The 25,238-nt window shown below is 47.3% G+C and overlaps 1 protein-coding gene across 1 annotated transcript in view; it reads left to right on the forward strand.

The window, feature by feature from the left end:
• Nucleotides 1-25,238, forward strand: part of LOC112871553 (DIS3-like exonuclease 2) — a 147,946-nt gene that overhangs the window by 66,810 nt on the left and 55,898 nt on the right. The window lies entirely within an intron of this gene.

Raw genomic sequence — 25,238 nt, forward strand, 5'->3', positions numbered from 1 at the left:
GAGGTGAGAACAGGAAACATGGAAGTTTAGAAGGTAGTTGACCAGTATCGGATCATGAGGCTTAGAAAAAAAGGCATTTCTTCTTATCCCTTGTCTTCCAAAAAGAGTTCTATGTTTATAATTCTGGATTCGTATTTGATTTTTTTTTTTTTAACGTTTATTTATTTTTGAGACAGAGAGAGACAGAGCATGAACGGGGGAGGGTCAGAGAGAGAGGGAGACACAGAATCTGAAACAGGCTCCAGGCTCTGAGCGGTCAGCACAGAGCCCGACGCGGGGCTCGAACTCACGGAGTGTGAGATCGTGACCTGAGCCGAAGTCGGCCGCCCAACCGACTGAGCCACCCAGGCGCCCCCTGGATTCGTATTTGAAGAAGCAGAGAGCTGAGGAGACTGTGGAACGTTGACCGCTGGAGAAAGTGACGGCCCAGAATGGTATGATTGCTCTTTGAGTACCACAGCCATGCCGGTGGCCCTCCGGGACTTCGGCAGCTGTCACTCAAACCTGGTCACATTTCCAAGTCCGTTTCCACGCGCAGCAACTCTTAAGACTTGGGAATTCTTTCCTCAATAGTTGTCGGTACATTATAGAGTCGAGTCCGTGATCCGTGTATCGTGCGATTTTTTTTCTTATATTTCTTACCCAAACCCCCAAGAACTGCCCACCTTGCCTGGTCACTGTGCTTGGGAAGTTTCTGGGTGTATGAAAAAAGAGTTGAGCCTCAGGATTGGCTGATGGAGAGGACTGGCAAGAGCGCAGCCTCACAGAGACGTCTTTCTCTGAGTGTCCCAGCTTAGAGAGATCTCAAAAGCCTTTCTTTTTTTTAAAAAAATTTTTTTTTCAATGTTTATTTATTTTTGGGACAGAGAGAGACAGAGCATGAACGGGGGAGGGGCAGAGAGAGAGGCAGACACAGAATCGGAAACAGGCTCCAGGCTCTGAGCCATCAGCCCAGAGCCCGACGCGGGGCTCGAACTCACGGACCGCGAGATCGTGACCTGGCTGAAGTTGGACGCTTAACCGACTGTGCCACCCAGGCGCCCCTCAAAAGCCTTTCTAATTGAAGGCTCCATTTCATCCTACCCTTTGTGATAAGCATCACTAATGCTTCTCAGCGGGCATTACGAAGAGTTGCTGCCCTGGGCCTAGGGTTAAGTTAGCAGCGTTTGGGGCAAGCGGATAGTCTGTTGTGCCCGAGCTTGAGGGACCTTCCGGAGCTCTCATGCTCCCCCTCCCCAACCTGGGCTCAGGCAGCCTGAGCAGACCTGTCTGTTCACAAATGCTGATGGGCAGACCGTAGTCGGAGTGGCCGCCAAAACAGACCGCAAAGCCAGTAGAAGAGGCACCAGAGGCACAGGAGATGACGGAATATCTCTTTCCTTTCGTTCAGTGAAATTCTTTGTGGGGGTGTGAACACACCCCAGTTCTCACTCACCAGTGGCTGCCTGGTTGTCAAATCCAAGGATGCTTTTCAGTTCTTGCTTCCTAGACTTCTGTTCTGCATTTGGCCCTTTGAAGCTCACCTCCTGGTTCTCTGCTCCCCTTTGTACATCTCCGTTAGTGTCCTGCTGGTCGCTTTGCGGAAGCCTCTTCCTCTCCTGTCCCCTACAGGGTTCACATTCCCTAGGATGTACCTCACCCTCTATTTTTTCTCTGTCCACACTCCCTTCCTGAATGAATGCTCTACTCTTATGATTCTAACTATTGACTGGTTGCTGATGATGCCAAAATCCGTCTCTCTGGCCCTGCCCTCCTTCCCAAGCTCTAGACAGGCTTCTCCACCTGCCTCTCCACCTGCCTTGAACTTTTCACCTGGATGTCCCGTGGTCACATCTGCCAGTGTGCCTCATTTCTTCTGCAGGACCCAGTGATCAGTACCCACGGCATGCTGCACAGGCTGGCTAACGCTCCCTCCTTCCTCTGTGCCCCACCCCTTCCAGGGCCCTCGTGTGTTTCAGGAGCATTCCTAATTACTCCCAAACCTGACTGTGCCGGGTTTGTGTGTGTTGCTGTAATTATGCAGTCTAACTGACCAAATAAGAGCATAAAAAAAAGCTTTTGTTTCTGAGAACTAAAATTGTTTGAAAAGATTCAATGAGGATAAATCTTTAAAAACTCTGCTGTTTGGGTATGACAACTATAAAAGAGTAGGGGGTTGGGGCCCCTGGGTGACTCAGTCGGTTAAGTGTCCGACTTCAGCTCTGGTCATGATCTCGCGGTTCGTGAGTTCAAGCCCCATGTCAAGCTCTGTGCTGACAGCTCAGAGCCTGGAGCCTGCTTCCGATTCTGTGTCTCCCTCTCTCGCTGTCCCTCCCCTGCTCACGCTCTCTCTCTCTCTCTCTCAAAAATAAAAACGTTAAAAAAAATTTTATAAAAGAGTAGGGGGAAAAATCATAAAATTCAGGAAGAATTCTGTACTCAGATGGCTTTACAGAAGTCTAAGTTCTCCCTCTCTTTTAAAGAAACAAAAACTATAAATTATAGACGATGAATTATGAGTGTAATTTATTCAGAAAAAATAGATATCTAATCGGCATCCTCTTTTAAAGGGCTCTGTAGGGGCGCCTGGGTGGCTCGGTCGGTTGAGCGTCCGACTTCAGCTCAGGTCACGATCTCGCGGTCCGTGAGTTCGAGCCCCACGTCAGGCTCTGGGCTGATGGCTCGGAGCCTGGAGCCTGCTTCTGATTCTGTGTCTCCCTCTCTCTCTGCCCCTCCCCCATTCATGCTCTGTCTCTCTCTCTGTCTCAAAAATAAATAAACGTTAAAAAAAATTTTTTTTTAAAATTAAAAAATAAAGGGCTCTGTATTTTTAAAAAACGAGTGAATGCATATCTATATAAATTAAGTTAAAACAAGGGGGCGCCTGGCCGGCTCAGTTGCTAGAGCGTGCAACTCTTGATCACAGAGTCCTGAGTTCAAGCCCCCTGTTGGGCATGGAGCCTATTTAAAAATACCTTTTTTAGTTAAAGACAAGAATAAATTCAGTTGGAATAAATGTTTAGTTATAGATAGATAGATAGATAATCTTCTGTATGATTCCCGTCTTTAGCCAGCTCCTAGAATAACTTCCCAACTACTGCCTCAAGCACATCAAATGAGAGGGTTTCTGTTACAACATTTTAGAGATCTTACCCTATCAGATTGTTACAAAGTTTGATTGGATTAAGTATATGAAATACTCTATAACTATGAAAATATAAAGGATCAGTTAGGCGATGTCAGCTCACATTGGGATCCTAGGGGTGTGGTAGTCAAGGTAGAAGAATGATCACAGATTACTGATTGATACTGACTGATCTGTTGGCATATCTTAGAATCAGAATTTTATTGCTGAAAATAACCTTAGACATCTGCATCTCATTGGCCCTCACAGTTTGTAAATTAGAAAGCTGATGCCCCCTCAAAGGTTATATGCAAGTTGCTTATATGCAAGCTGACTCTTTGTTCCGTTTTCCTCCACTTAAACCATGCTGACTTAAGAGAGAAAAGCTTTCCTTCAAAGTAAGAAAAGAAAAAAAAAAAAACCCTCAAAAGTCCTAATTAGGTTCCAGTTAATTAAGGTTTGAAAATAATGGATGTACATCCTTGGAGTTGATTCCTTGGTTCCCCAGAAAACAAGTTGTGTGGACCACAGCTTTAGAAGGAGGAGCACATCAATCTCCCTCAGCAAGGGACACTGGCGAGATCCTTTATAAATCAGCTAAATGGCCCTATTCAGAAGTCACCGCATTTGTTCTCCGGTGCCTGCTGCCTGCATTTGCCCTCGCGAAAACCCATTTTTCCTCAGTGCTTTTGGCGTGGCCTGCTGCTTGGAGTTTCTCTCTGATGCTTTGCTTGCCTCGTTTTACCATGTCCACATTTTTGGTGGCAGTCCTAAAAAAATACGCCCTTTTGCACCAGCCTCAATGAGAGAGGCTCTGCGAGCGGGCCTGCCGTCGTGTCACACAGTATGCCCTCGAATGCAGAATAAATCTGCTAAAGCAGAAGTTACACCTTTGTAAAAAATCAGTTCATCGTGATGACCTTCCGAACAAGTGAGGTGGAGGGTACTCGGGTAGCGCCTGTTTGTCCGTCAGGGACAGACTGGTTCGGAGGCTGTGAGAGCCACAGCAGCGCAGGACTGCTTGAGCACTGGGTGCCTGCAGTCAGCCACTCGGGCCGGAGCTGCCTCACCCACACCTGAGACAGTCTGGGCTGGCGCCAGCTCCCGGACAACCACCCGCTAAAGTCTTGTCCGCTTCCCCGAGTGTGCTGTCAAATGTTAGCAAGCTCTGTACGTGCTGCGGTGTGCAACAGATTGGGAAGCACTGCCTTAGAGGTCGGATTACTTGCCTCAAATGTCTCTTTTACCTAGAGCTCGAACCTGGTTCTAAAGAGGTTCTAGCTCAGTGAAGTGACATTCCTGTGTTTTCACTGCCCCAAAAGCAAATGCAGGTGCCAGATGCATTTTTTTTTTTTTTTTTGCTTTTTGGTTGGAGGAGTTGAAGAGTATCCCTTCCAGGTGGTTTCTTCCCATCTTCATGCTTTCTGCGGTCATGTTCATTCTAGACTTTAACACCGATTCTCGTTTTATTTATGATCACATACGTCACTCCTCTGTTTCTTAAAAGGGGGCCCCAGTGTTTTTGTGTTTATCAGAAAAGTAACCGTTATGGTTGGTCATCATATGCAAACCTTGAATTTTGAGGAAGGGGAACCGTGAGAAGCTCTCCCTCCTTGTTCTGGTTTTTGCTCTGTGACTCGGGCCTGTCCGACAGGCCTCGAGAGTGTGCAGAGCTCTGGTACTTCTGTTTGTGCCGACACGAAGCGTGCTCCCAGCCAGCCTCCTCGCCAGAGAGGCAGATGACTCTGCCCATGACGTGACAAGGCTTCGGGCTCCTTTTTGAGTCTGTGCCTTAGCGTTGGCCTTAAAGAAAGGATATAGCGAGGGAGGGTAGCAGAGTGGTAAATAGAACCGTCAAAAACGTCTTGGGGAGTATTGATCATTTTCAGGAAACTATACCAACACTTTTCTGGGGCTTTCCCTCCAGCCCAACATTCCTCAGGCAGGACGTAGCACTTCAGAGAGAGCCCACTCTGTGCCGGCTTCTTTGAGAAACCAGCAGGATGGCCTGCAAGAAACTGGGCCACCCCCAGCAGGTGGACAGGGATGTGAATGGCTCCTAGTGAGCCATTGACTTTCTGAATTTAGAGAAAGTTGTGGTGAAGAAAAGCTTATATTTCCATCTTAGGCGATTCCTCCAGCCCAAAGGAGCCTTTACTGAGTTCTCAGCTACATCTTATAGGACTCCCTCCTGGCATGATTTTGAAGCCCAAACATCAGGCAGTATCTTTGAGTGGACTTGATTATAAAGATAAACTTGTTGGTAAAATAATTTTTGAATACCGTGGGACCCAAGCTGCTGTGGCATGCTATTCTGGATGTCCTTGGCCTAGCCCAGCCATTAAGTTGGGGGTCGGCAGACTTTCTGTAAAGGGCCAAATAGTCACCATTTTAGGCTTTGTGGACTGTTGCAGTGTGAGAGGAGCCGCAGACAGACACGTGAGTGGGGCCGTGTGCCGATAAAACTTTAAGGACGCTGGAATTTGAATGTCACAGAATTTTCACGTCACAAAATAGTATCCTTCCTTTGATGATTTTCCAATCATTTAAAAATGTAAAAACCCCATTTAGTTCATGAGCCGTTCGAGAGCAGGTAGAAGGCTGGGTTTGGCCCGTGGTCCGCAGCTTGCTGACCCCTGCTTACGTGAAACTCAGCTCCGCCAACCCACGCAGCGCATCCTCGCCGCACAGGGAATCTGGGCTGGGTAATGGAGAACGTTGTGCTAAGTTAGCTCTCGGGGTGGTTTCATGCAATTAAGGAAATTATTCCTTTGATTAGTACCATGTGTAGCAGGTCCAATTGGAGGGCAGAAGTGGAGGAATGAATCAGTTTAGCACCAGTTCCCTTACCCTAGTTACAGTCAGGTAGCTTTAATTAGCCAGAAGCAAAAAGAGCAGTGGCTCTCACTTGCCACCTCTGCGTGCTTGCAACCTCTTCCCAGCGGGGGTCTCGTCCCCAGCCCACCTGCAGTGGTGCTGGCCCCTCCCTCTCGTAGGGCGGGACTGCTCATGGCCAAACAGGGCTCTCCGGAGGGCTCTCCGGAAGCTGTGTGGCATGTCCGCCCCGCCCCACCCCTGTTGCTGTATGTAGCAATACGTTTTGTTGAATCATACGTTTACAGTTATAGAGAGAATGTCTCTGTTCCTCCTCTCCAATACAGTTGTTTGCAAGAACATGAACATTCCAGCTCTCTACTGTTTAATTTTTGGGCAGTGTGATATTTGGTGCGAGGTGAAAAGGACGGGATATTCATCCTATCTGGCTCTTCCTTGGTCTTATTTACATCATCACTGAAACACAAGGGTAGGCTGTTGATCAGACGGTAGGACATGTTTGTAGATTGGTCTCTGTTGTCTTAGTCATAGAGTTCTTCCCTCGGCATGTGTTCCAAAAGCATTTATTGGGTACCTTGAATGTGTTAGTTGCTGGAGATGAAGGAATAAGGAATGAAGGAATGAGACACAAGTCCAGGTTCTTAAGTTTACAGTGAGCTGAAGGAGCCAGCAGACCACCCAGAAAATTAAGAGTATGGTGAGACTACGTTGGAGAGGACCAGCACAGTCTCAGGGGATCAGGGAAGATTTGCCAGTGGAGACAGTGTGTACTCTAGGATTTTCAAAAGGTCGAGGGGCTAGCCAGGCCCCGAAGGCAAGAGAAGGCGGTCCAAGCAAACCGCTAGTGCAGGCATGCAAGGGGCAAGAGATGGCACATTTGGGCAATGGCACATTGTTCCAGGGTACATGGTGCTGGTGCAGAGGGGGGGAGAGTAGCTAGGAGAGGAGGCAGAGGCTAGGCCTTGAAGACTGCAGGCGTGAGCTGGGGGAGCCATGGAAGATTTTAACCATGGAAGTGATGTGATCAGGACTATGTTTTGGAAAGAGCTGATGGCTGTGGGATGGAGAGTAGACCGGAAAAGAACAAAACAGAGAAAGCTCATAATCCATCAGAGAAATGACAAGGGCCTGACCTGAGAGAGAGGCCTCGGGGCAAGAGAAAATCACAGATCCAAGAGAGGAAGGAACATGGAGGCTTGACAAATGGACGATCTTGATTAGATGTGAGGGAGAATGGAGGAATCGGGTCTCTGGTTTGGGCACGTAGGTTATACAGTACAGTAGGTTGTATTGACCCGGGCACACCTGGATGGAAGAGTTGAAAAGCAAGACAATTACTTCTGTTTAGGATCTGTTGACCTAGGGTCTGTTGACGGGTCCACTGGAGAGGGACAGGTAGAAATGTAAAGTGAGCATGTGGGCGTAGGGGTTCAGGGGTCAGCCGGGAAGGTTGGCCTAGAGGTAACCATTTGCTAGCCAGGAGCATCTAAACGGTCCGTAAGCTGTTTAGGAATGAGCTCTAGTGCGGAGGACTCTGGAATGAGGAGCCATGCAGCACTAGACAGGCAGGAGGGTGAGAAACACTTCCTTGTGCCCAGTTCTTAGGTAGTCTTCTCTGATCCCCTCTTTTCCCTAGAAAAGGAGGCTTTATAGCAGATTACAAAAGCATAAGTAAATTCCTTTGTCTATAAAAAAGTAAGTATATTCTCATGTTATAAAATTTAGAAAATATAACAGTGTGAAGAAATCAAAACTACCTATAAATCTATCACCCAGAAAGAGCCACTGCTAATATTTTGTCATATTATAGTTCCTTATGAATATCCTCCTTAACACTTCATGGCAAGAGGGAGGAGTGGTTAGCATAACATACATATAATTTTTATGTCATGCTTTTTAATATTATAGAATGAGTTTTTCTCATGCAATTCAAAATTCTTCTAAACCATTTTAGTGCTATGTAATATTTCAACATATTAAATGCTCTGGAACACTTAACCATGCCTCAACTGTGGATATTTAGATTACAGTTTTACTATACAATAAATAATAATACCATAAGCTACCTTGTGTTCATAAGTCTTTGCTCTGATCTCTGATTATTTCCTTAGGACAGTCCTAGAACTATGCTGATAGAGTCACAGGTACAGACATGTTTGAGACTCTTCAGGGGCGCCTGGGTGGCTCAATCGGTTAAGCATCTGACTCTGGATTTCAGCTCAGGTCATGACCTCGCGCCATTCATGAGATTGATTCTCTCTCTCTCTCATGTGATTCTCTCTCTCTGCCCCTCCCCTGCTCGCTCGCTCTCCCTCTCTCTCAAAGTAAACAAACTTAAAGAAAATAGAAAGAATCTTCAAACATTGCCACAGACCCTTCCAGAAAGGTTGTACCAACTTCTCCTCCTGCCAGTAGCCTATGAATACTGGCACCTGTTGTGGAACTGTCAGGAGTTCTCTGTCTACGAGGGGTGTATCTGTCTGTCTATCTCTGCCTCTCTTTCCCTCTCTCTCAAAGTTGTGTCTAGGTCTCCTGAAATATCCCGGTGGCTGTGATCTTGGGTTATTCCTTCATCTTTCCTGTTTTGTTGATTTTATTTTCATGAGGTCTTGCCTATATAGACTCTTCCTACGTGCATTAACCATTATAGAAAATACTCCTAAGAGTCCTAAAATCTAAAATGACCGAGAGAGGTGGTTGAAAGCATCTTGTTAACCCCTTGCTGAAGCCGCGACTGGAGAGCAGCCCCTCACCCCAACCAGGTCCATCTTTCTTCTCATTAGAATCAGTAAAGAAACCCATCCTCTTTGAAATGGTTCTGAGAATTATTGTTGCATGTTTAGATCCTCAGAGAATATTTGTAACTTCACTAGCTTTATTTGTGACTCTTACCTCCTGTGTATAATAGCTTTGAGTTGGCCTGAAGTGAATAATTATAAGGAAATCCAATTGAATTAAGACTACAGGGCAGAATGGCTCTATGTAATCTTTGCCACCATAAGAATTGCTACACTTCTCTCAACTCTTGGTTTCGGCTCAGGTCATGATCTCGAGGTTTATGAGTTCAAGCCCTACATCAGGCTCCACGCTGACAGCTGGGAACCTGCTTGGGATTCGCTGCCTCTCCTCTCTCTCTGCCCCCCCCCCCCCGCTTGCATGCTCACTCTCTCTGTCTCTCTCTCTGTCTCTCTCTCTCTCTCAAATAAGTTAAAAAAAATTGCTATTGCTTCTTTTTAGGGTAGACATAAACAATACAGGAAGGTTTCTACTGGAAGGTCAGGCTTCTGTTTAAATGTTGACAGATGCACATTATTTCAGCCATGGAGACAGTTCTAGAATTAGCAAGGCTTAAAGAACATCAGCCTGTCAGTTTTTCCCCTGTTTTTCCCAGTTACCGCTTTCATACTAACTCTATTAGTGAAATTTTCATTTCAATGTATCTAACTCATTTATAAATAAGTCTATAGCTAAGAATCTGTGCTCCTTTGAGCGAATCAGCACCCAGGTCATCTGCGTGGCCTCTTTGGAGGGGAGGAGAGCCACAGGGCAAAATGGGCTGCAGCCTCAGGCCTCGGGGAGACCTGGGAATACAGGGAGTCCTGTGAGAGAAGGGGAGGGGTGAATCAGATGGCACTCTAATTCCACACAGAGTCTGGGAAAACAGTCCGTACTTATGCATCCCAACAAGAGACAGACCCGAAGACTTGACCTAGTTGTATAGACGTAACACTAATTACAGCCACTGTGGGAGCTGAACACTATCTGTGGCTTGTTAACATACACATAAAAACTCACACATATCATTAAGTGTCAGAGTGACTGTGCCGAGCAGCTTGTTATTACAACCCCAAACTCTTCATGTGCTCACCCTTCCTTTAGGCATGTCACATAGTCATTTACTCATAATTTTCAAAAATTAGAAGGAATATGGGTAGTATTATTCTGGAAGCTATTAAAAATACAGACTCAGACATGATCTCGGACCCTCACCAGGCAGATATTTCTTAAGTTCCTGTTGTGTTACAAGTACCACTCACAGCTCTATAAAGGAGCCTTAGACAGTGGAAGATGAACTTCCTACCTTCAGGTTGCACAGTGAACTTGAGAACTCTGTGTACTTACAAGAAACCCCGATAAGATAAAAGCAAGGGCATAGTCTGCTGTCACGAGGCAGAAGGAATAGGTTATTAGATAGGGTGGGATTCGTAAAAGAAGGCTAGCTTGGGAAGGGAAGCCCCGACTCACTTGGTGGTGAAGGGCGGGGAAGGGCATAGCTGGCGAGGAGATGCTGAACGGCATGGAATGCCCACCCTGTTAAGACTTCATGGGATACACCCCATCGCGCTGCTCTCTCCTCTGCGTTCTTTCCGAACCCACTGAGAAATAGACACACAAGTCAGACTGAGGTCAAAATAATCCAGTACTGATAAAGTTTGCACGAGAGAAGGCAGCTTGAGCAGGTTCAAGCATTTGCAATAACCCAGAAACTAATGTTATGAAAAGAAACTCTGGTTGGAGTGATTAGAGGGAGCAGAAGGTAGCCAGAGACAGAAATGTGCTCCCTACCAGACCGGGTACCCCAGGGATGGTCCTAAGTGTGACCTTCACTACTCTCCAGTGCCCCTAGGAGGTTCCCGGGCAGTGGCCGCTGCTATGGCCAGAACAGACCCTCAGCAGAACTCTGAGGACTGTGTTTTATGATTTTACCAAGTGAACTTGGCTCTTACCCTACTTCTAGAAGCTTTTCACTTGCCTGCTTCTTTCTGCTTGCCTCTGTCCAGGCTCATTTCTTCAAGAAGGGAAAAGCACACCCTACCCCCCTTAAACCTGTCTTAGTTTCGGGGAACCTGAAGACTGAACCTCCAATCCCGCTGCACTGGCCAGCCCATCCTTCCCTCCCACTTAGGGCTCCCCTAGCACTTTGTTTATAACTGTCACCTGTCTTGATCACATTGTCACACTGCTTTGTCATTTTCCATTTTCTTCCCTGTCTCCTTCTCTGAGACAGTGACTTCCTTAAGGATGGCGCCTTGTTCATCGTTGGATCTCCACCCCCTGCACAGTGCTTGTTTGTAACCAGGTGTTTCAAGGTCTCGAAGCATCTCTGTACTTACTGGTCTTTTTAAAAGATGATAGTGGTTGTGATCTTGGAGAGGGACTGTAGCTCTAGAAGAAAGCCGTGCTTATGTAAGAGAATTAAATGCACATTATAAATCAGAGGTTTCCTCCCCTTTTGCATAAAAGGGTTGGGTGTTTGATTCCTTGCCAAGGCATCCAGGATTTAGAAGAGGGTGTAATGAGGACTTTCTCAAGGTGGAGCTGCCTGGACAGGTGTGAAGAGGCAGGAAGCTTCAGCACCCCAGGGGGCTGGCAGTGCTTCTGAGGCATCCTGAGCACTTCCGTGTTCACCTCTGTGTCCCCAGACCAAGCTATGCCCCTCAGGGAGCCTGGCAGAAGAGGCTCTCCAGGAGAAGGCAGAGACCCCCAGTGCGCTACCCTGCGAACAGAGATGTTCAGGCTTGTCGGAGAACTGGCTTGCCAGCATGGAACGGTGGGCAGGGCACCAGACCCCCCCACCTGCCTTTCGCAAGTTTCCATCTGGAGTGGGCTGATGTCAGCTGCTGTCCCCCACCCGCATGACAAGATGGGAATGGTTTGTATACCATGATGAGATCCCCAGTCTGTGCTTCCTCTGTGAGTTCCGATCAGAGCCTGGTTTTGCTGTTCATGGAAATGATTTGCACCAGAGAGAGGTTCTGTGTTAGTTGCTGCTGGGCTGTCTGAGAAGGGTAGATACCTCACGTCACGGTTCAAATTGAGAGTGTTCCCAGATGACTCAGACTTAAGTCCCTAGCGTTTCCAGGGGGCAAAGAAGGGAGGCAAGGGGCTCTCACTCTGACAAGATGATGTATAAGAAACTTCTGGGGGTTGAGCAGGGGAGTGGCCAGCACCCCTTGTTCCTCTCTGAGATGCAAGCCTTTCAGGTTCCAGGCCTCTCTGTCTTTTGGGTAATTGTATTCATGATTAGGAAGGGCTTGGACTCTCCCTTTTCTGTTCACAGGGCATTCTGCACGTCCTCACCCTGCCCCCCGTCACACCCCACGTCACTCGAATGTGAGCCAAACGGCTACATAAGAGATGTGGAACCCTTTGACGTTAGTAAAACCTGCACTGGGGAAAGGGAACCCTGGCAGCTGATCCTGGGATTTTACCATGACCGTGTCCCGGGGCTGGCCCAATTGATTTTGGTTTCCATGGTTCAGTGAGCCAGGGGGCTCTGCTCCTTTTTGCTATCCTAAACTCCGCTGCCGGATTGAGTTCCCCCAAGACTGCTTACACCTGTCACTCAAGGACCTACAGTCTCCTGAAGCAGATTTCATGGACCAGTCCTGTTTCCATAAATAATCCAGGACAAGATAGAAGATTGCTAGGTTTGAATTTTGCCAAACAAGGATATTGTCTTAAAAAGCTCGTTACCATCTGGGGCGCCTGGGTGGCTCAGCTGGTTAGGCAGCCAGCTCTTCATTTCAGCTCAGGTCACGATCTCACGGTTCGTGAGTTCGAGCCCCACATTGGGCTCTGTGCTCACCGTGCAGAACCTGCCTTGGATCCTCTGTCTCCCTCTTTCTGGCCATCCCTCTCTCTCTCTCTTTCAAAAATAAATAAATGTTAAAAAAAAAAATTTAAATAAGCTAGTTACCATCTATTGTCATAATTTTATAAATGAAAACGTTTTAGCACCGAAATGAAGGAAAGGCATGTTTTACAGTATGAAGCAGTCCTCTACATTGACTTGGTTGAGCTTTGTGGAAAACCTTTCTTTTTGTTAACCGCAGACCAGCCTTTGAGGACAACTGGGTTGCACCATCAGCTCCAATGCCTCCTGGCTTTGGAGACCATCTGTGACGGCCTGTGTTTGGTGGGCCCTGAGTCCCACCAACCTGCCTTCCTGACTCAGCCGTCCTGCTTTCACACAGCCTGGGCCTCCACCTGTCACCCCCATCCCACGCACCTCCCTTCCTCCAGAAGCCTCTCCAAACCGACTGCCTCCTCCCCCCACGTCTTCTCGAGGCTCCTGATGCAGTGCTGCTGGGTTTTGCATTCATTTTGTCTTGTAGTTTTACTTCTTTATTCCCCTCCTCTCCCTCCCTGTCTGCATTCTTGAGTATCAGCTGTGTAGAAGGCAGACGCGTGGCTGCAAATTCTCACCCATACATCTGCGGTGTCGGCACAGAACAGGCGTGCTAAAAGCAGTTCAGAGCCCTCTGAACGTCACCTGAGGTCAGCGGGTGTCCATTCCATGTGAAGTCTAGAACTTGAATATATAGTCCCGTTATTCCTCAAGAAATTCCCGCATTTTAAAAGAATAGTACTACTATAACAGTTTATTTTGTAACACTTCTTCCATTCCCATTTTAAATGGGCTGTGGCAGATAGTTTTATTTGTATGTATGTATGTATTTATTTATTTTGAGAGAGAGAGAGAGAGTGCACATGTGCCAGCACAAGAGGGGGAGCAGCAGAGGGAGAGACAGGATCCCAGGCAGGCTCCACGTTCAGCACGACTGTGAGATCATGACCTGAGCCGAAATCGAGTCAGACACTTAACCAACTGAGCCACCCAGGTGCCCCGACATTTTTAAACTAAAGAGAATTTAAGAGCTTTAAAAGTATTTTGTAACTTTATCTCTTTTGACTTATCTTTTTAATTTCCCACACATTCTTTTCATATCTACCAGGTACAAGTACCGTGCTAGGTACTGGGGACAAAGAGACGAGAGCATGGTCCCAGCTCTCCATATCCCAGCCCTCAGAGTAGCTGACCGTCTCGTGGAAGAAATAGGGACACAAATAGAACAGAGGATGCAAAGGAAAAAGCCTGGAAAAACCCAACAGGCCGTGTTGGGTTTGTGTGGAGATGGCTGCTTAGGTGTTTTATATGAGAACATTAGTTATGGTTTGAGGGGGCCACTTTAAAAGTCGATTAGAAACAAGGTCAATCCGTTTTAAAAAGTTGTCTCCTGTACAAAATAGAAATTAGCAATTTGCTCCAAGAAAAACGCTGGAAATGCTGAAAATAAATTACAGTTATTGAACTGCCCCTTGAATGGTGACCTCCTGGGATAAAGGAAATCTGCCAGAGTGGAAGGAAGGAAGTGCAGACCCGAAGGGCAACACCCAGGGAGGGAATCCCAGCAGGTTTCTTATCTGCTTGTCAGCATTGAATTGGCAAGCTCCTAAACACGAAAATTTGCTAATGAGTAACAGTCTGCGGGGGTTTGAAGTACACTTGAACAGGGAGCCATTAGGAGCTCTGAGAATGCAGGCTTGGCCTTGGGGCAGTTTGAAACTGATTTGCTACAATCAGTTTCCTTCCGTAAATAACAAGGAGCTCTCCCCGTCCAGTCTGGCCCTCCTCCCCAGCCAAGTACCGGGACCAAGCTGGAAGTCTTGCCTGCCTCCCTGGCTGGCCTTCGGGGACACACTTCTGAGCTCAGAGTGGGAGCAGAGGTCCTGAGCTTCTCCCTTTCCTCCGCCTGCCTGGCCGTCCAGCTTCCTGGCCTGGATTCCTGACTCCTTGTTGCCGAAGACTTCTTGGTTCCTATGGAGATCTGTCCCGTTTGCCCGGAGGCCTAGCTCTGAACTCCTTGTTGGTGCACACTTCCGCCGCAGCCTGCCCCAGGCCCAGATTCCGCTCTCTGGTCGCCACCACCTACAAGTCAGTGAGGAGTTACAGAACGGACCCTGTACCAGACCGCCTAGGTTCTGACCCTGACTCTTGCACTTAGCTGCGTGACTTTGTTTTCTGTACCTCAGCCTCCTAAGATAATAATGAGTAAAATAAGATTACATATCCCTGAGATAATCATACAGTGGAGACAATGTGGGGCACCTGGCTGGCTCAGTTGGTAAAGCACGTGAGTCTTGATCTCGGGGTTGTAAGATCGAGCCCCACTTTGGGTGTAGAGATTACTTAAAAGATACAGAGATAATGTTCCTGAGACAACCATCAGTAAAATGGAGATCATAATAGTACCTGTGCCATCAGGGTATCGCTAGGTTAGTGACTTGTACCCATAAAACGCTTGCAACGGTGCCTGAGGCATTACTCCAAATGGCTGTTAGCTGTGTGGCCAGATGCTGAGAAGGACCCAGTTCTGTCCTCACTGAAGAGCCACCTCTAGCAGGCCTGTAGTGGGGCAGTGGGGGTCGCCGAGAGCCATGGCCTGGAATCACTTCCCCTCATCTGTGATCCTTCACGTGGGTCTGGGCCAAGGAGAAGGATTTGAAATGGAGGTGCCGGGCTGAGCCTGGGTCCTCTCGACGCCTCCACGGGGAAGCAGGGACTCGTCCAGGTGGGCTGGGGGTGTGGAGGGAATACAGCCGCAGGAGGTCAGACCAGAGCAGGTTTTTAGGCACTCAGGCATTGGTACTGGATTCATGCACAGGGGATACCTTGCAGGGTCTGTGAGCAAGGAAGGGAAGGACATGGAGTGCCCATCAGACTCCAAGTCGCTCAAAAAAGATGCAGAATATTCCACGGTCGGTGTAGGCCTCCCTGATGTTGTCACAGGTAGGCCGCTTTTAGTTTTTGCTGTTGTAAATAAGACTGCAATGACTATTCTGCATAAAATTCAGACACCATTTTGGATTTTTTCTTTAAGGGATACATTCTTGGAATGACTGGATTGAAGGGAATTAACTCTTTTTCTATGATACTTTTCTCTTTTTTGATTAACTTTTATTTTACTAGAAAAATAATACATGTTTATCTTATTGAAATTTAGAAATGAACAAGTAAAGCCAGTATGGGCATCGGTCACCCATCATCTAGTAATAACATTTTTCTGTGCATCATTCTTGAAGCTTTTGATACAAACTGCCAGATAACTTTCCAGAAAGGTTAAACTAATTTAGGCCTTTTCCAGCAGGGAACAGTAGCGCATTGTCACTGCCTCTCACCAAACTGAGAGTTTGTGGGTTTTATTTAATCTTCGATAATATGATCGGTTGAAAATGGTGTTTTATTATTGTTTTGACTTGCATTTGTTTTACTGCTCATGAGCTTGATCAACTCCTGAATACTCTCTGCTATGTCTGTGGAAGGACCGATTTTATACACAATCACGAGGATCTCCTAACACCTTTAGCACTAGCCCCACCAGCCACGTTTTTAGCCAGAATTACTTTTTTTCCCCCTAGTAAGGTATAATGTACATACAGTAAAATTCCCTCTTTTTTTCTATCACCCCAAAAAATTTCTACTTCCCCCCTTTGTCGTCACACTGTCTCCCCTACCCGTAGCCACTGCTCTGTTTTCTGTCCCTATTGTTCTGCCTTTTCCAGAATGTTATACAGATGGAATCATACAGTTGGTAGCTTTTTGAGTCTAGCTTCTCTCACTTAGCATCATGCATGCGAGGTTCACCCATGTGGTTATGGGTACCAGCGGTCATTCCCTTTTGTTAGAGAGTAGTATTCCATGATGTTGTAGGTGGCTCACAGTTTATCTGTTTACCAGCTGAAGGATATTTGGGTTGTTTCCAGCTTGGGGCAGTTACAGAATAATGGTGCCACAAACACCTACGGGCTTTAGTGTGATGGTTAAGTTTTCATTTCACTGTAAATACCTAGAAGGGAGAATTGCTAGGTCATGTGGCAAGTGTATATTTAACTTTATTAAAAAAAAAAAAAAATCTGCCAAACTATTTCCCAGGGGAACTATACCACTCACCAATAAGGTATGAGAGTTCTAGTTTCTTTACATCCTTACCAGCACTAAATATTGTCAGTTTTTGTTTTGTTTTTAGCCAGGTTAATAGGTGTGTGGCAGTAATTCATGAATGGTTTTAATATGCATTTCTCTCCTAACTAATGATGTTAAAAGTTTTTTTCATGTGCATATCTGCTGTCTGTATGTCTTTTTTGGTGAAGTTGCCTGTTCATATCTTTCACCCGTTTTTTAATTGGGTTATTTGGTTTTTTATTACAAAGTTTTGAGAGTTCTCATCTTTTGGACATAAATCCTCATTCAGCTATATGATTTACAAATGTTTTATCCAGGTCTTTGGCTTGTCTTTGCATTCTCTTATTTCTTCACACTCTCTGGCTTGTCTTTCCATACTCTTTCAAAGAGCAGAAGTTGTAAATTTTGATGAAGTCCAACGTATCAGATTTTTCTTTTACGGATTTTGCTTTTGGTGTACTATCTGAGAAATGTTTGATTAAGCCAAGGTTATAAAGAATTTTTTCCTGTTTCTTCTGGAAATTTTATAAGTTTCAGGATTTACATTTAGATTCTCCCTTCTTTTTAAAATACTTATTTCCTGGGCCCGGAAGTTTTTTTGAAAACAGTTCCTGTAATTGAGCACATTTGGGATGGGGTCGTCCTGAGAGCCTTGCCAGGCACATTGCCCTCCAGGAACCATTTGGAAAGGTGTGGGCATCAGAAGCTTCCTCAGGAGTGGCTTTTAAACAGATATGAGGCTTCTCTGGTTTAAGATTTGGCATAAAAGTGAAGATTGTATCTTTTTAAAGGAGGGTACAGATGATAGAAAAACCTCTAAACTTTCTAGATAAATCCTTCTGACTGCTGCACAAAGTCGGGATGGTAATGGTGCCAAGCATAGGACTTTGTCGATTACATGCAAATACCCATGTCAGTGAGTCACCCAATCATGCTTTAATCTCATAACCAAGAGGCTTTTAAAAATTATAGTCAACAAGGCAGCTTGCTAGTTATGACTGCCATTGGAATTGGGTTTTCCTTAGAACAGCTGGAGTATAATTTAGTGGGAAGAAAGCCTAATGTGGGTGAGAGGCCAAGGATTGCTTGCCTGGGAAGGATGTGCAGCTAACATTTGATAGAAATCTGTGAAATGACCTACCTCAGCCAAGCTAAGTAGAGGCCTGCCATCTTTCATCCATGGGAAAATACACTACAGCAAACGTATTCAGAAAACAACTTTGATTATCGACTTTGTATCAGTCACTGCAAGATAGGTAAGACATGGCCCTGTCTCTAAGAAATGGTTGGTTTCAGAGTGTGCTTTGTACTCAATTACAGAATCTGGGAGAAGATTCCTGTTCTAGTAAAGGAGAGCAGTCAAGAGGCTATTGGAAATGGCTTCTTCAAAGATGTTCCGGGCAGAGGAGTGCAAGGGTTTGGTATGTTCTGGGAGGTTCAGGCCACTGGCGTGGCTGGTCATGGGAAGGGCTCACAATGGCAGTGGGAGATACTATTGAAGATGTAACCAGGGCCAAGGTTGGAGGACCTTTTTTCCTCTGCCCTGAAATACGAGTGCTTTCTTGAATTCATCATGGTATCATTGAAGTGTTTCACGTATGGGAGTGATGGGATGGGATTTTCTTTTTAGAAAGATCTCTCTGGCAGCTCTGTAGAGAACGAATTGGAAGGTGTCAAGATGGACATCGATCAGTCCAGTTAGATGGCTGCAGCAGGAATCCACATGAGACCCTCTGGGGCCCTAACCTGAGGTCACACGGCTGACAGATGAAAAAGATATTGAAGAGGTGGAATCAGACCCAAAAAAGGAAGAGGGTACGTCTAGATATGCCTGGGTTTCTGACTGGGAAGCCAGGTGGTTGTGATGTGTCCCAGGAGAGCCCCCACCACACTGGAAGAAAAAGCAGACATAATTTGGGGACCCCCTGAGCTTGAGGTGCTTTGGGCCATCTAGTTAAAGACACCGCCAAAGCAGCCAGCCAAGCAAGCCTGGTGTGCCTTTACTTCCCCCGCCTCCCCCCCTCCACAGGTTCTTCCTCTGTTGGAGGTAAGTGTTCCTGGAAGCACCAGAAACATGTATGCCTTCCAAAGTACAGTAGGCAAGACTGGAAACACAGTATAAAGGCTGGGTGAGCAAGGCGGGGTGAGCACACGCGGACATTGGGGAGCGACATGCGGCACACCACCCAGAGCTTCTGTCCCCCCACCTAGAGCCTAGACGCCACACTAGGGCTTCCCCTCGGCACGGAGCTGGAAGAAAGCAACCCTCATTAGCTCTTGTCTTCCCTCCCTCCCTCCTCACCTCCTCTCTTCCCAGCTGAGCCCTTCTCATTTGTTTAAAAAAAAAAAAAAAAAAAAAAAAAGGGAATTCACTCCCAGTCCCTTTGAAGCCCAACATGTCAGTGATAGATGAGGCAGTATTCTTTGACTTCAAAGGGGAAAAAGTGAGTGAGTGAATGCAGGCCAGGGGAGTTGAAAAGTCCAAGGGAACAGGAGACACATGGGGTGACCCCCCCCCCATCAGGAGGAGCGCCCTCGATCCCACCCCTGCTGGTGCCATGCAAAGGCACAGACAATGCCACTTTCAGTAAATCGTGAAGGATCCTGAATACCCGTTTTTGTCCATTTTCAATGGGCCTCGGGCATATTGCTTAAGATATAGCTGGCCATTTGTGCCGGGTTCCCAGCTACTCAAAGGCTCAAAGTCGAGTGCTCTCTCAACTGTATAATGGAGTCTTTGCATATGTGATTTTTGGGGGAGATTTTTTCAGATTTCCACAGCTTGTCAAAGTAAGGGTGACCTTGTGGGTAGTGTGGGCCATTGACCCCCATCACACATCCAGCCTCTGAGTGATGCTGAGCTTTGTGGGGTATCCATGCAGCACCTAATTCAATCACGCATCTGACCCCTGCCTCTCTCTGGCATCCTCCTCCTCTCTGTGCTCAGTGTGCTGCCGGGGGCCTCCGCACAAACCCCGGCTGTCCTCTGGAGGCCTTCTGTGCTAAACACAGAGCTCTTGGCCATCTGTCCCGCTTTCAGAACTCTCGGCCCCCTGGTGAATCTGGCATGGGGAGTGGCTGCTTGTTCTCAGGAGGGTGTGTGCCTGAAGATGCCTGTTGGAAGCGCCTTTTAAAAGTCCCCAGTTGTTTCCACGGTGGAGTCTTGGGAAGCAAAGGGAAGCATGACCTGGGGTCATTTAAGGGCTGGCGTGGTCACTTCCTTAATCGTCTGTGACCGTTAAGAGCCTGATTTTCTATAAAGAGGCACAGAGGCTTCCTTGGCTTATTATTAATAATAACAAACAGCTAGAATTTATGGAGTGCCTGCCGTTTGCCAAGTGCTTTCACATGTTACCTCATTTAATCCTTAAACCTTCTACCCATTTTGACAGACGAGGAAACTGAGATTTGGGTTAGGTGATTAGTCAAAAGTCACATAGCTAGAAGCAGCAGAATGAGACTAGGAACTTGCATTATTCTGCTTCTTTTCTCTTGTTGGTTGTCATTTTATGTTCTTCTGCAAATCAAACAGATGGGTCAAGTCATACTCTTAGGATAACTTTGAAGAGCTGTTTTAAGATATTATTATATGATTCCATTTCTATAACCTCCTGGAAATGACAAAATCACAAAGCAGGAGAGCAGAGCATGTGGCCAAGAGTTTGGGATGGTGGGGGACGGGAAGGTGGTGTGGTGGGGGGACAGTTGTGTATCCAGGTGGCAGTAGATACACTGTTTCCGCAAACCGATGTGACCCAGTGACGTGGAACCAGGCGTATGTGTTGTGCCGATATGCAGTGTGATACCGATTCTAGTGATAGAAGCCGGGACCTTTGGTGGAAATCGGGTGAAGAGTACCCGGGACCTCTCTGCACGGTCTTTGCGCTTTCTGTAAATCTGTAATGATCTCAAAACAAAACAAAAAGTGACTTTTTTAATTCACCCGTGAGGTACACCAGCATCGCACCCGGGAAGGGCCAGGTCCCAGCTCGGGGGCTGCTTGCTGTGAGAAAGCAGCACACGTCAAAGAGCTGCCAGTGGCCTAGGAGGGGGCACAGGCTGGAAGAGGGGCCAGGTTTCAGTCTCTGTCAGATGTCTTCTGGGAACATCCTGAACTGAGAGTCCGGGCCCCGGGCTCGTGGCTCCCGGCTGCAGCTGTGTGACCTGGGGCAAGCTTCCCGACTCCCGGGAACCTCCATGCCCCCACTATAAAGTAAAAACAGCAACAGCACTCACCCTCTGAGGTCAAGAGAATCCAGTGAGAGAATGCATTAATGTGCTTAGCACAGAAAAGACTTACCGAGTAAGTTCAGTAAATCCTGACCATTTTCATTACCGTCATCGATATTATCTTATCTGTTCCCAAGTTGTACCCTCCACTTTGTAGTCAGACCAATCTCATTCGTAGTCACAGAACAGTGCATATTTTTTTTAAGATTTTTTTTAAGTAATCTCCATACCCAATGTGGGGCTCGAACTCACAATCCCGAGATCGAAAGTCGCATGCTCCGCCGAGTCGCCAGACACCCCCAGAACAGTGCATATTAATTCTCATTTCTCTGGTTGTGGTCATTGACTCCTGTAACAGTTATCTGTTGAGTACCTACTTCGCCGAAGACTGGGAGATACTAGAGACGCGGTGATGGACGTGACCCATGTGGTCTGTGCTCTGGAAGGGCTAAAGTTCCTGAGTTTTGTCCCACTACCTGGCATTTCTCACCTATGCTTTTCAAACCCTCTCTGTCCTGCCAGACTCACCTCAGGCCTCATCTGCCCCACGTAGGCCACTCTACCAGATCCCTCTCTGACCTCCGACAGCGTTGGAGTCAGTGTGACTTAGTCATCTCTGCCAGCCTAGACTGTCCTTTTGCCCCTGTGCTTCCATGGTGCCTGGCACAGTGCTGAGCGACACAGGGACCGTGCTTGACAAGTGTTTGCTCACAGATTTGTGAAATGGGTGGCCAGAAGGAACCGCAGAGAATATCTCTTTGGAGGCTTTCATTTTACAGAGGAAGTCATGGAGAGAGGCCCGTGACTTAAATAACAAAAATTGGCTACGTGAGTCCCCAACCCATTTCTTCAATAGCAGAGGCCCTATATTAATCTTAGATTTTGTTGTTGTTGCCTTGTTTTTCTCTCTTTATTCCTGCCCTCCAGCCAACTGGTGTGAGGAGCCCTTGACTCTACTGGTCTTATTACTAACTAGCTCTGTGACTGAGCATGTCAGCCAGAGGGCAGGTGCATGGAACCGGAAAAACAGAGCCAGCCCATCTCTGTCTCCCTCGCTTGCTCTCACTCGAGTGGTCCCACCCAGGCATCTTCTTCCTCCAGCCCAGCTTCTCCCCCTGAAACTGGGCAGCCCCATTTGCTCAGCCTCTCACTCTGGCTTCTTGTCTTCAATTCCCCTGGACAGAGGAGGCCCCCACCTTGTTCTTCAGTAATGCCTCTGCCAGCGAGCCTTGGAAGACTGACACTCAGAACACCATTTACTGTCCTGCGTCTGTTAGGATCTAGAGGAGAGAAGTAAATTGTTGGAGCCCCTGGCCTCCAGCTCAGTGCCCTGTCGGTGAGAGAAGAAATAATAGCAAGCGTGGCCCAGGGGGAAACGCACACTTCAGTTAGGTGGGGCTGGGCTCTGTCCCCGGGTCTGCCGTCTGCTGATCTGTATATTGCCTGACTCTGGGCAGGCGGGTTATCTGACGTCTCTGAGCTCTGGTGTCCTCGCCTTTAAAATAGGAGTCGGTAGCACCATACACATGAAGGTCCTGGCACCGTGTCTGGTCACATATGGAAGCTGTATTCCTCCTGCTAATGGCAGGACCCTCTCTCACCTAGAAATCCTTCGGTCAGTAAAGGCTTGGGGGTGGGGGGAACCACAGAGTCATCGCTTGGGATTTCTCTATTGGAGCTTCCAGTCTCGTTGGGACAGTAGGATAGTTAAACACACAGCTAAAGACATGTTCCAACTTGAGAAGAAATGAGAAGAATCGGACCATGATAGAAGCAATTTTCTTGCATCCGGACCGTCAGAAGCCAGCCCTGAGCTGTGCTCTAGCAGGTCGTTGCGGCCTCTTCCTCTCCCGAGCGGAGATTAGCCGACAAGTTGTTGCTGGTGCAGGGGTGCTGGGCAGCCTCCACGCCGAGGCGTATCTGCCAGCCTGGCAGGGCCAGGGAGGGGCAGACTGGCCTCCCTCCTTTTCCCTCCTTGGGAAAGCAGCCCAAGGAGCCTGGGCACCAGAGAATAACCGCCAGGGCTGCCGTGTGGTCAGACCCCGTGTCAGCGCGGCACCTGAAGCACCAGGACCGTGGGGGCCACGGTGAAGCTTTAAACATCACGTCCTCCTGCCGAGAGGCTCCCCAGAGTCTCCTCCGGTGAGGAAAGTGAACCCTACTGCTGTGGAAATCCCTCAGGTTCAAGAGTGATCACATTTGGAACTGTTGCGGCCCCGTCAGCTTGTTCCAGCGTGCCATCAGTTCATTACAAGATACAACCCCGGGCCTTGTGGCAACAGGAACATTTATTGACTATTTGCCATAGGCAGGTGCTGTTCTGATGTGTTTTTCCTCATTTAATTTTCACAAAAAACCTATGAGGTTGGTACTAGTATCATCCCCATTTTACAGAGGAGGAAACTGAGGTGCAAACAGGTAAAGTAACCCCCTGAGGGAATACAGCTAATGGGAAGAAAAGCCAGGAGTCAAAACCAGACAGCCTGAAGAGCCTGTTCCTTTCCGTTTTGTGCGGCCAACCTCCTGGTGTGGGTGCTTGTTGATCGGCCCACCGGTTCACAAGCACAGTGACCTCCTCCCTGATCCTGTGAAGCCCGTGTCCCAGGCAGGAGGGTCTCGGCAAAAGCACGAACTCTTAGAAGTGCTGGAAAGAGAACTCGTCCAGTCTAGTGGGCAGAAGGTTAGAGCAGAGGACCCCCAAGGTCCCTGCAGACCATGAGAGCCTCTGCCCCTAGTGAGAATATACACAGGCCAGAGGGAAAACCACTGTCTGCTTAATGAAAATGTTCCCCTAAGATTATTACGAAACTTATTTTTGTAACATTTAACATCATGTGTAGTTTCTTAAATGATTTTCAACTATGTGAGATTATCCAAGGATTCTCTGTTACCAAAGCTGATTTTTCAGTTAGCGAGCCAAATAGAAAGTCTGTTCATTTTCCTCCTTACTGGATCCTGGCCCTTCCTGGTACCCTCCACTGACCTCTGTCCTTTTTTTTTTTTTTTTTTTTGCATTTCATCTTAGGGACAAACTTCTTTCTGTACTTACTTTTCTTCAAACTTCACAGCACCCTCTTTTTACCACAGATAGAATGACATCAATTAGAGATATTGTTTATAATGAAATAGCTGAGACACTAATAATTATCTTGGATGAGAGGAAGAACCTCAGGTAACCACAGGTAGGGAACTCCTAGGTGTCCCTTCCAGATTGTTATGAACAATCCAGTAAGTGTTGTCAAATCAGCAGGCGTTTTGTGACTGGTTGGTGGTGATTGTCCGTGATTCCTCTCCCAGGGGGTGCTAAGTCCTCGCTGCAGGCTGACTGCAGCTTGCACGAACCGGGAAAAATGGTAGATTGGCTGCCCCAGGACCAGAACGGACCTTAGAATGTTGTCCTAGAATATGGGTGTCCAGATACTTGGCTTTGTCTGGGAGGAAGGAAGCAGAATGAACATGGAATCAAGTCATGAACTTTGACAGTTTCTCTTGGCTGCGTAAGACAGCCATAGGCAAGAGAATGTTTTACTGCCACTTGTCTCTCATTAAACCATCTAAAGGGGCACCTGCTTGGCTCAGTTGGTTAGGCATCCGGCTTTGGCTCAGGTCATGATCTCACAGTTCATGAGTTCAAGCCCCGCATCGGGCTGTCTGCCATCAGCACAGGGCCCACTTCAGATCCTCTGTCCCCCTCTCTCTCTGCCCCTCCCCCACCTGCATTTTCTCTCTTTCTCTCTCTCTCTCTGTTTCTCTCTCTCTCTCCCCTCTCCCTCTCTCTTTCTCTCTCTCTCCCCTCTCCCTCTCCCCCCCCCTCAAAAATAAATAAAAATATTTTTAAAAATATCTAAAGATGTGAACACTAGTCCTTCTGAAATCTTCAGAGCATCTCTTCTCCCAGGTGGAGCAGGGATTTGTTGCGGGTACTTTATTCCAGTAAACCTACAAAGTATCTCACATTCATCCATAAAACAAACCACAAGGATGACGTAAATGAACTCAGCTCCATTTTACAGGTGGAAAGGTTAAGGCCAGTAGAACCCTACCACCACCTGGAGTCTGGGAGAGAACAGAGACAAGGCCAGAGCTGCTGGCTCCCAGCTTGGGGTTATATAACTCCCCGACTCCTCAAGTCCCTGGAAACTGAGGCCAATTCCCTGGAAGATCATTCTGTTCTCTCCTGTTTTTTCAAGAATAGAGCCAGCTTGATCACTGGCTCTGAGGATTGTATGAGAATGTCCCGTTTTCTTTCTTCCATGAACTGAATGCCTACCATCGTGATCATTGTTTAATCAGGTTATATTTGAACCTGCCCGGATCCCATAT

Source organism: Puma concolor, chromosome C1, assembly GCF_028749965.1.
Source record: "Puma concolor isolate L17-30 chromosome C1, mPumCon1.1.hap2, whole genome shotgun sequence".
Lineage (NCBI taxonomy): Eukaryota > Metazoa > Chordata > Mammalia > Carnivora > Felidae > Puma > Puma concolor.